Here is an 11939-nt window from a genome sequence, read left to right on the forward strand (position 1 = left end):
CATCGCCAATGTCACGGTCTTAGCGTGACAATCCTGAATAGCATGATATGGAGACAACCAATCCATACCCAAGATCACGTCGAAATCAACCATACTAAGCAATAAGAGATCAATTATGGTCTCCAATCCCTAATAGTCACTACACACGACCGATATACATGATTCACAACAATAGTATTGCCCACCGTCGTAGATACATGAACATATGAAACTAACGACTCACGGGGTAGATCCAAATAACGAGTAAAATAGGAGGATACATAGGAATAAGTGGAACCAGGGTCAAATAATGTGGAAGCATCTCTGTGGCACACTGAAACAATACTTGTGATCACTGCATCTGATGCAACGGCCTATGGCCTGTCAGGAATAACATAGAATCAAGCCTGACCGCCATCTAATCGGCCTCCCCCTCTAGGGTGACCTCTAGCTCCCTGTCCCCACCCCGAGCTTGCTCAGCGGGTGGTGTAACTGCTAGTACTGGTATCATCAGCTGAGAATTCTACTGTGTAACCCCAATCAACAATCTAGGGCAATCCCTCTTGAGATAACTCAAGTCTCCGCACTCGAAACAACCCCTCCTCTGATGGAGCTACTGCTTTTGATAACCCGAGGAACTGCATGTAGAATCCTGAGTAGACGAGGCATGGTGAGAACTCTGCACTGGTAGCGCACTAAATGAAATCTGATCCGAGCAAGCAGTGTAAGAACCGTGGCTAACTGATGCACCACCATGAGCTGGACGAGCCATCTGAGCGGATCTATAAGGACGACCCCTGTTGTGGTGGGACTGACCCCCAAAAGAGACACAGCTGAAACTACCCGAACCACGATGCCTATTGGCCTCCCTCTCCTCACTTTCCTAACTACGGACCATCTCTAGCCACCGAGTAATATCAACCACCTCGTCGAACGTAGAACCTATGATACTCTCCCGAGTCATAACAAAACGCAACTGATAGGCGAGGCCATCAATGAACCTCCTAATCCTCTCCCTCTCAGTGTGAACCAACCAAACTGCGTGATGAGCCAACTCTGAAAATCTCATCTCATACTGGGTCACATACATGCCCTCCTGACGCAATTACTCAAACTGCTTGCGCATCTCCTCCCAGCGGGTCTGTAGCACAAACTTCTAGAAGAACAAAACGGAGAACTCATTCCATGAAAGTGGTGCTGCACCGACTGTCCTGCGCCTCTCATAGGCCTCCCACCATCTGAAGGCAGCCCTAGTAAACTGAAAAGTAGTAAATGAGACCCCACTGGTCTCCAGAATACCTACCGTACGAAGAATCCACTAACACCTATCCAAGAAGTCCTGGGCATCTTCTCACTCAGCCTCACTGAATGATGGAGGCTGGAGTTTCCAAAATCTCTCTAGTATCTTCTACTCATCATCACTCAAAACAGGACACACCTGGGCTTGAGCAACTGTAACCGACTGGGCTGGTAGTACCCTTGGTGTATGAAGTCCATACGTCACCTTCTTTGGAGTACGGGCGGTGGGATTCTGGGTACCTCCCCCGGCCTAAGAAGTGGCTGGTGCAGTCTGAACAGAAATAGCCCGAGCAAGGCTAGTGCACATAGTCAAAATCTGAGCAAAAGCCTCCTGAAGGCCTGGAATCACAATGGGCACAGCTGGTGCCTGAGTCGGTCCCACCAGCTTGACCATATCCGGTACCTGCTCCTCAGCTGGAGCAACTAGTGGATATGTAGGTGCTACTCTAACTGCTGTACGAGGTGCACCTCTACCTCTACCGTGACCCCAAGCCTCTCGTGGCTCTAGCCGGTGGTACTGGTGGCTGTCCATCCTGACCGGTAGAATATGTCCTCACCATCTGTGAGAGAATAGAATAACAGAAGTTTAGTTCCCTGAATCAACAAATTCGCATGACACGAATACAAGAATGTGAAGCTTTCCTAAGGGTTCGACATCTTCTCAAAGATAAGTACAGACATCTCCATACCGATCCACAAGACTCTACTAAACCTGCTCATGACTCATGAGACCCATGTAACCTACGCTCTGATACAAAATTGTCACGACCCAAAACACGACACGTCGTAATGACGCTTATCATGATACTAGGAAAGCCGACAACTCAGATATCCTAATATTTTCAAAAGTAAAACATGCTAGAAACAAGTTTAAATCAATGGAAATTTCATAAAACCAGATAAAACGTCGGAACTAAATATAGAAAATCCCCAAAACCTGGGTGTCACCGAGTACATGAGCATCTACATGTAATGACATAGTCTGATACACTGCCTAAGAAGTAGGGCTAAATAAATAAGACTGAAAGATAGGGCAAAGGGGAGTCAGGGTTTGCGGACTCTCAAACAGCTACCTCGATGATCTCCGAACAGGTAAGACACCACGATTACCAACCGTTGTGTCCGAAAATTCTTGGATCTGCACACCATGTGCAGGGTATGGTTTGAGTACAACCAACTCAATAAGTATCACAAATAAACAAGGCAAGGTAAGAGAAGCTTAATTCGTTGAGGTCACTAGGTAAATCAGTGCAATCCTGTCCTTTTAGACCAACACAACATAAAATTTAATGCTAACTCATAAAGCTTCGTGAGAAGAAAACCCCTGTGTGCATGTGTATTGTTTCTCAAATACCCTGTCCAACAATATTATAGCATGTAGAGGAAAATTACAAGTAATTCAAATACATGATCAATAAAATACAACTTCCACACACTGCACAGACAACTCACGTGCCCCACGGACAACGTACGTGCTAACCATAGAACCTGCCCGGACAACTCACGTGCGACATGGACAAATCACGTGTCAATAATATCAATATATGGATCCGCATGGACAACTCACGTGCTACACAGACAACTCACGTGCCAATAATATCAATACATGGATCCGCACGGACAACTCACATGCCAATAACATAATCAGCCCGGCATAGCCACAGGCCTAGTCCAAAATATCATATAGAAGCAATAAATAAAGTATACAGGTAAAAGATGAATAAAATAAGATTATCATGTCCCTGGACAAGTGTAAATAACATGCTAAAGGGTAGGCATGTGCAAAGTGTGCTATCGTAGTCCAAACCGGTAATTTCATCAATGAAAAGCATTTATTAAGTTTGTTCAGGGATTAAACCTCTAAGTAGTCTCATCATGGCTCAACTAGATCACATAAACTTATACAACATGTTTGATACCAAAGCTTGAAGCTCAACAGTCATTTTTGGGCTTATAAAAGCCCAAGCACAACCCAAACATGAATATTAAATCCCGGTGCCCACACATGGGAATCATCCCCACGTATGTACGCACCCAAAAGCACATGGCTATCACAACAATTGAGGCAACTGGTGCCTCAACCAAGTGTAAATACGATACTTACCTAAAGTAAATCGAATCACTGTGCTAGCAAGCTCTTGCCTCGCGAATCGGCCTCTGAACGCCTTGAATCTTGCCATAAACAATTTGATACAATCAACTCAAGCTATAGGAATCAATTCTATATGAACATACTACTTCTTAATCAAAAGTCAAAAAGTCACTCAAAAGCCGTCCCCCGGACCCATGTCTCGGAAACCAATAAAAGTTACAAAAATCTGGAAGCACATTCAACCACGAGTCCAACCATACCAAACTTACCAAAATCCGACACCAAATCGTCACTCAATTTCCAAAATTAAACTCTCCAAATCCCTAGACTCAAACTCCCAAAATTACTCCTCAAAAACATACAAACTAGGTGGAAAATTTAATGGGGAAACATAATTATTGAATAAAAATAACCACAAGAGACTTGCCTTAAGAATCCCTTCGAAATCCCTCTCACAAATCGCCTTAGACCGAGTTTGCAAAGTTCAAAAATGATAGAATCTCGGAAACCCTCGAATTTAACACTGTCCAAGCATTTCCGCACCTGCAGAGCTTGGGACTCGCACCTGCGCATCCTCTTTTGTGGAGAAATCCACGCTTATGTGAAACCCACTTAACTAGCATAACACTTAAGCCAATTTTTGATCCGTTAACCATTCGAATTCCACCTCAGGGCCCCGGGACCTCAACAAAATATTCCAACACGTCCTAAAACACGATATGAACTTAGTCGAGTCTTCAAATCGCATTAAACAACGCTAAACCCAAGAAAAGCGCATTGATTTAAGCCTAATAAACTTTTGAGCTTCTAACTTCTACATTCTATGCCGAAACCTATCAAATCACGTTAGATTGATCTCAAATTTTGCTCACAAGTCACAAATGACACAACGGACCTACTCCAACTCCCGGAACCCCAATCTGAGCCCGGTATGTCACCTTCCAAACTCACGGAGCGCGACCGGCGCTCAACCGAGTAAACTCGGCCGAGCAAGCCTGTTAGATTTCATTCTACCCAAATCCATCCCTGAATAAAGGGGAGATGTGCTCTGTTAATCAATTAATGAAAAGATTTCATTAGCCACTTCCATTTCATTCTCATTAATAGCACCATTTAATATTTCCAAAATAGTATGAGTTTATAGATTTAATGAAAACAATGTTGCCTAATACCAACAATTCTAATTCAATTCCCAACATCAAACACCACTCACAACCTGTCTATGGAGCCTCTAAGTACAACAAAAGTGAAGATTGAAAGTGCCAGCAACAAGGCCTGGGCTATACCTCAAAACACAATGTACAACATCAAATAACATCAGGCCCAAAATAGAGTAGGGCTCACCAAAAGAAAGTGACTGATAACGAGGACCAAAGCTGCCCGCTGATGAACCACCTGCATCCATTGAAGATGCAGCGCCCCCGACAAAAGGGACGTTAGTACATATGGAATAGTACTAGTATGTAAAGCTAAAAGTCCTCTTTCAAAATGGAATGACCATATAAGAATAGGAAAACCATAGAAGCAACAAGTTACAATCAACTATATCCAAATGTCCAATTGAAACATAATAATTTTCAAAATACGAAAATAATATATATTTTTGGTTGGGATATCATTAGCACCGATCGGAGTCCAATCACGCCCGATCGGCTAGGACATCTCCCCACGAACAATGTGGTTTGACATGTGATGCAAAATAAAGTTGATACCAAGAGTAGTACCACCATGTGCGTAACATGGCATCCGATCTCCACCCGATCAGCTAGGCCGCCTTACCACATATATCGTATGGGTTGACTTTTCCAATTCATAACTATTACCAGTTCCCAATTAAGGGAATGATCACAATTTCACCAATGTTTCAATTTCATACCAAATAATAGGGAATAATCACAATCCATCCCTACACCGGCACGTGTAGTTTCAGGTGTGGGCCTTATGACCCACCCTTCCTCGATTTTGCTAATGATGCTTCCAAAAATATTTTTTGATTCGATTTGCACACAAAGGTAACATAAATACAATTGTACTCACCTTAACATCTTTCACTTTGTATAAATTCTCATTAGTATTTCCAGTCACTCACAACAACAATTTTCCCTTGGCTCATTTGGCCATTCACAAGATTCTTTATTCCTAGCACGATGGCCGCATTTCATATTCTACACTTTCACCTCTTTCAATTTCAAAGATCACCATCAATTATCAACCTATATAATATTACAGCAATCATATACCTCAAGTTCATTAGTAATGGAAACTTTAAACACAAAAGGTTTCTTCCCAAAGAATGGGGCATACCGACCAACAATAGAAACACACATCAAAATCATAAACAATAAATACACTATTTATTCTTGCAATACTCTTTCCCAGAAATGAAAATATATAATTTCAACACCTGAGTATGTGAGAACTCGAATCACACTGGATATATTTATAAAGCAAATCATTAGTTAAAATAGCCACTTATGGGCATGAATCGAGTAGAAAAGTTTTTAGGCAGTTCTATTTTCGAAATCATTTTTAAACAGTTGAGTCGAGACTCATTTCGTAATATTTATCACATCCTCTAATTTTATTGGCACCACTAGCCACAATTATAACTTAAATTCTTGGCACGCTGGCCACACACTATATCCCTAACTCACTTATTTTATTTTCAAGCATCATTATAGATTATCAAGAACAAGACATTTTCAATCAAGAATTTAGGTACACATATGAGAAATTAAGAGTCTTTAGCATATCGAGTATTTCTCACATAATTTGGCATACTAGATTTCATTTGAAACCCGACTCAAAGCCATAACATTTCAATACGCAACCCATACTTTGAAACTTACGGGAACATTATGGAATTTGATTCTAAGAGAGAAAGTTTAGCCAACATACCTCAAATTCGCCCCTTAGTGATATTACAATAATCCACTACACTAAGCAACTTTAATCTACAATAACAACATCCAATGGAACCCATATTAGTAGCAATTTCCACAATTTAGGTCACTTAGGCATTTTATCAAATATGTAGTAGGCATGAATCCCTGCACCTCTTAACCATAGAATTAGTTCATCCAACTACTTCCATTTACCAACAATTTATCCCACCATCATTCTTAAATAATTCATAACTTCCAACATCACATACATGACCATCCATCCACACCCAATCAACAAAATTCCATCAAATAATCACCTTTCAATCTCTACAATGGTTATATATTTAAATTGGGAACTTATGGCTTTCAATCACCATACTATAAGTTTCAATACTTAATTTATACTTATATTCCCATAATATATCTATACATGTAAGTCTAAGGGTGTAGGATTACCTTTTGGATGAAATCTTGCAAAACCCTCCTTTGAGTTCTTGAAGAAATGTCTTGAAGATCTATGTATTTTATGTGTAGATTTCATCAATACTAGTGTAGAAGTGATGGGATTTCACATCAATATAATGGGGATTGCTTACCTTGAAGATGAGAGGAGTTGGTGGTCTTGAGAGAGTGGAGAAGGTCACCCAAATCCGTCCAAGTGAAATGGGGGGAAATGAACCCCCAAGGTGAGTACTTAAGGGAAAATCTTCAGGTGGGGGTAGCGTCCCAGTGCCAGCGCCCAATGCCTATACTGTATTGGTTTTCAAAGTTGCTGAGAGGGTTGGCGTGCCACAATCTGCGCGTTGCACTATCCCTAGCACGTTCCCAGTTATTTTCTTTTCGATTTCTAGCTTCTCCACTCACCCTCAATTGATACCTTGCTATGATATAAACCCGAATTGACTTCCAAACTTTCATATAATAACATCCTTTCCATTAATGTATCCAACTTGTTACACACAAATTCTTCCCATTCACAAACTCCTTAATATGTTCCAACACACCTTAAACATATATTTTCATTTCTAAATGGTGTGGTTATATCCCATAGGTCTCCTTTAATACTCGAATACATTATTCCCAAATACTACTGGCGCATTTTTAAATATTAAATCATTAGGAATTGTTTTTACGGGGCCTTACATTCTTCCTCGCTTAGCATCATTCGTCCTCGAATTAGGGTCAAAATCCGCCATTAGCATCCAATGTGACCCAACTGTTACGTCACACACCATCAGTTCCAAATTTATACTAACTACTTAAATTTCCAAAATTTTCGCCAGAGTCTCCCTTGTAATTGGGCCTATCCACCTGCCATAGAATCCTAAAACCAGTCCTAACCATACGTCCTCAACTCAACAAGTCATAACAATATACATAAATAAAACCAATCTTAACATTTCGAGCATTACATTACCAAAAGTTATATCTGAACATGAGCTGCACATATTTAAATCACAACACATAGAAAGTACCTTTCGATCCATAATCATTTGACTATACAATCAAGCGAGAACATTTTATTTCCTTAACACTTTCGGCCTTCGAGGTGGCCTCCTCAACTCACAGACTTCACCATAACACACGACGGAGGCAATCTTAACTTTCGGACTTATCTAACAAGGATGGAAATTAAGTATCTCTCATAGGCCAATTATCCAATAACTTCACCTTCACTATCTTTCACCGAAACGATAGACAAGGATTTCCAACTACCTTCTTAGACATAGACGCACGAAACACCGGGTACATGGAGGACAATAATAGGGAAATATCATACTCATAGTTTGGCCTAAGTCCTTCAAGATTTCATAAGACCTAATGTGACTGCACATACTTTACCTTCCTTAACAATTCACCCAATATATTCATAGAGAAAATCTTGTGAATAACCCGTTCACTTTCTTCAACTCTAAATCCCTACGCCGAACACCCAAACAAAAGATTTGGCGACCTCCAACAATTACTCTAAGATGTGCTAGCTTGAATATGACCATAGAACTTCCTATCCATTATATTTGATTACTGGATGATGATGCTTCTTTGACATGTTTGAACCTTCAACCCACATAGGTTACTATAAATAGGAACAACAAGGTTTCGAGTTTGAGCTGAAATTATCCAAGAATCCATCAATGTGCCGAGCAGGGCATTTTAGGAGGTTATATCCTTATAGACATGAAGGTTACTACAAATAGTACTGACATAGTTAATCATTGCGATGACATTATTGATTCGACAAATAAGACATAGAGTTGCGTAGTAGGTATTGATAATGTAGGGAAAATTAGTTTAATTTAAATGAGAATATTCAGGCACCCTGAATGTGATAGGGGTTTCAAAATATATGAAATTGCATTATGCTCTTAATGGTAACTATCACAAGGGATCTATGCCATAAGCCCATGAGGATGAAAAAGAAGTTGAACACTTGTGAGATTATTGTCATTCTGACAGCTTAACCCTTTACAATAGTCGATCCTATATGAGAAGACTAGAGATACAACAAAGTTGTCTTTCAAATCAATATGCTCATCATAAGGCTGCTTAACTTTCAACCTCACACAAGTGAAATCATGTAGCTAGAACATCTTACTATTGGGATGAAATCATATATTGGTAAGAGAGAATGAACACTTTGCCATGAGCTAGACATGTTTTTGCCATAATAACTATCAAGTTGCAATACAAAGCCACTTCATGGGAAACTACAATACTAGGAACAAAGTGAGCTACATACTGCGGAATGATCTAAGTGGACATGAAAGTCATACTGAGATGGGCAACAAAAAGATATTCTTGTGATGAATTTGTGAAAATCTCAAATTTCAACAAAACTTTATGCGGACAAATGACTCCTTTCAATTGACAGGTACACATATGATAGGTGATGATATATGCTCTCATGTTACTAGATAGTGAAACAGATTCATGATAATATTCACAAAGGAGTAAAGTGATTGTTCCAACCATAGAAAGCACATACACCGAAGAGAAAAAGAGTGGCTCAAGAAGGATCTCAACACTAGGCTGCTTTACATTAGATTTGATACCACATTGGTAAACTTTATGACGGTGCATGCATAAGCACAAGTGAATAGATGTTATCCATTTGAATCAAAAAGTTCTATAAGAAATTCATCAAGTATAGTCCCTTGTTGAGAATTTAGGGAAGTAGTGGGAAGTATTAAACTAGGGTTATAACCCAATTCAAGGAAATCATTATAGAACTCAATTTCTCAAGAGGTTGTAAATACAAGGAATTGTGATAAAGAGGCTTCACAAATGATAGGTTTCGTTCAAAGAGTAGATACAGAGAACGACTCATAAAGTTGTTCCGGTTCTATCATAACTTCCATAGCAACATAAGGAGTGACAAATGACAAAGTGGAACCGGGATCAATAAGAGCATACACATCATGAGATTGAACGGTCAATATACCCGTAACCACATCTGGAGAAGCCTCCAACCTTTGACGCCTCCTCATAGAATAAAACCTATTGGGCCCTCCCAAGCTCTGAATACTACCCCTAGCTGTTCCACACCCTGCGGGCAGTATAATGCCTCTAGATGAGGGAGGCGTTGTGGATGTAGTAGCAGCAGAATTGGATGGTTGTGTCACACCCCCGCCCATGCTCTGGCGATACGAATGACAATTTCTCTGAATTAAACCCCTCATACCACACTTGTAACATACATTGGTACCATAGTGACATATTCCCGGATCATTTCTCCCACACTTCACACAACAGGGATGAGTTCCACTAAACTGACTCATCCCACTGACTTGACATTTATCCTTTTTGCATACATCACAAGCATCCCCCTTATCCTTCCTCCAAGATTCCAATGCAGGAGTAACAAACCCCGTACCGGTTTGCTGTGTGGGCCTTTGGAATTTCCCAAACCTATCACCCCTAACATGCTGCTGAGCATACTCACAACACGACGCCAAATGTTCATTTCCGCATATCGGGCAGACTGGGATGGGTGTACCCAACCTAGGAAATTTGTTCTTCTTGTGCCCCTTCTTTCCATAACCGTAACATATTTCAAGAGTCATCCAACATTATCGCAAGTGAAGCTTCTTGTAACCAAACAATTCGGCTCATTTGTACCAACAACCCTTTTTGGTTTCTCAGATACACTCACCACACGATCCGGTGGTGCGATGACATTGGTAGGAACAATGACACTTCCCCTAGAAACAAGTTCTTCCAATCCCTCCACGGCTTGACGCATTCTCCCAACGAACTCTTGTGTAATCTCCCCCAAATTCAATGGCGCGGTTATTCCCTCCTCGCTGCTTCGAACTCGTGGATTACTCATCTAGAAAATAAGACATGGCGAGAAATTAGCTTCCTATCTTGAGCTCTATCGCGCGATATGGAGTATCAAAGAAGTGTGAAATTCCTAAATGTTCAAGTAGCCTCCTCATTATAGATGTGGTCGACAATACACCGATAAGAAGGACTCTACTAGACACGTCTCCGAGAATTCCTAGGACACTTTAAAACCTTAGGCTCTGTTACCAAGTTTGTCACGCCCCGAACTCAGGGAGCGCGACCGACGCTCAACCGAGTAAACCCGGCCGAGCAAGCCTGTTATATTTTATTCTACCCAAATCCATCCCTGAATAATGGGGAGATGTACTCCGTTAATCAATTACTGAAAAGATTTCATTTACCACTTCCGTTTCATTCCCATTAACAGCACCATTCAATATTTCCAAAATAATATGAGTTTATAGATTTAATGAAAAACATGTTGCCAAATACCAACAGTTCTAATTCAATTCCTAACATAAAACACCACCCACAACCTGTCTACGGAGCCTCTAAGTACAACAGAAGTGAAGAGTGAAAGTGCCGGCAACAAGGCCCCAACCATACCTCAAAACACAATGTACAATATCAAATAACATCAGACCCGAAATAGAGTAGGGCTCACTAAAAAGAGTGACTGCTAACGAAGACCAAAGTTGCCCGCTGATGAACCACCTGCATCCATTGAAGATGCAGCGCCCCCGGCAAAAGAGACATTAGTACATATGGAATAGTACTAGTACGTAGAGCTAAAAATGCTCTTTCAAAATGGAATGACCATATAAGAATAGGAAAACCATAGAAACAACAAGTCACGATCAACTATATCCAAATGCCCAATTACAACATAACAATTTTCAAAATACGAAAATAATATATATTTTTGGTTGGGAGATCATTAGTACCGATATACCACCGTCTTTGTTAGCACCGAGTCCAATCACACCCGATCGGCTAGGACATCTCCCCATGAATAATGTGGTTTGACATGTGATGCGAAATAAAGTTGTTACCAAGAGTAGTACCACCATATGCGCAACATGGCGTCCGATCTCCACCCGACCAGCTAGGCCGCCTTCCCACATATGCTGTGTGGGTCGACTTTTCCAATTCACAACTATTACCATTTTCATCCCAATTATGGGGAATAATCACAATTTCACCAATATTTCAATTTCATACCAAATATTGGGGAATAATCAAAATCCACCCCTACACCGGCACGTGTAGTTTCAGGTAACATAAATACAATTGTACTCACCTCAACATCTTTCACTTTGTATAAATTCTCATTAGTATTTCTAGTCACTCATAATAACAATGTTCCCTTGTCTCATTTGGCCATTCATGTAATGACC

The sequence above is a fragment of the Nicotiana tabacum genome, chromosome 12 (assembly GCF_000715075.1).
Source record: "Nicotiana tabacum cultivar K326 chromosome 12, ASM71507v2, whole genome shotgun sequence".
NCBI lineage: Eukaryota > Viridiplantae > Streptophyta > Magnoliopsida > Solanales > Solanaceae > Nicotiana > Nicotiana tabacum.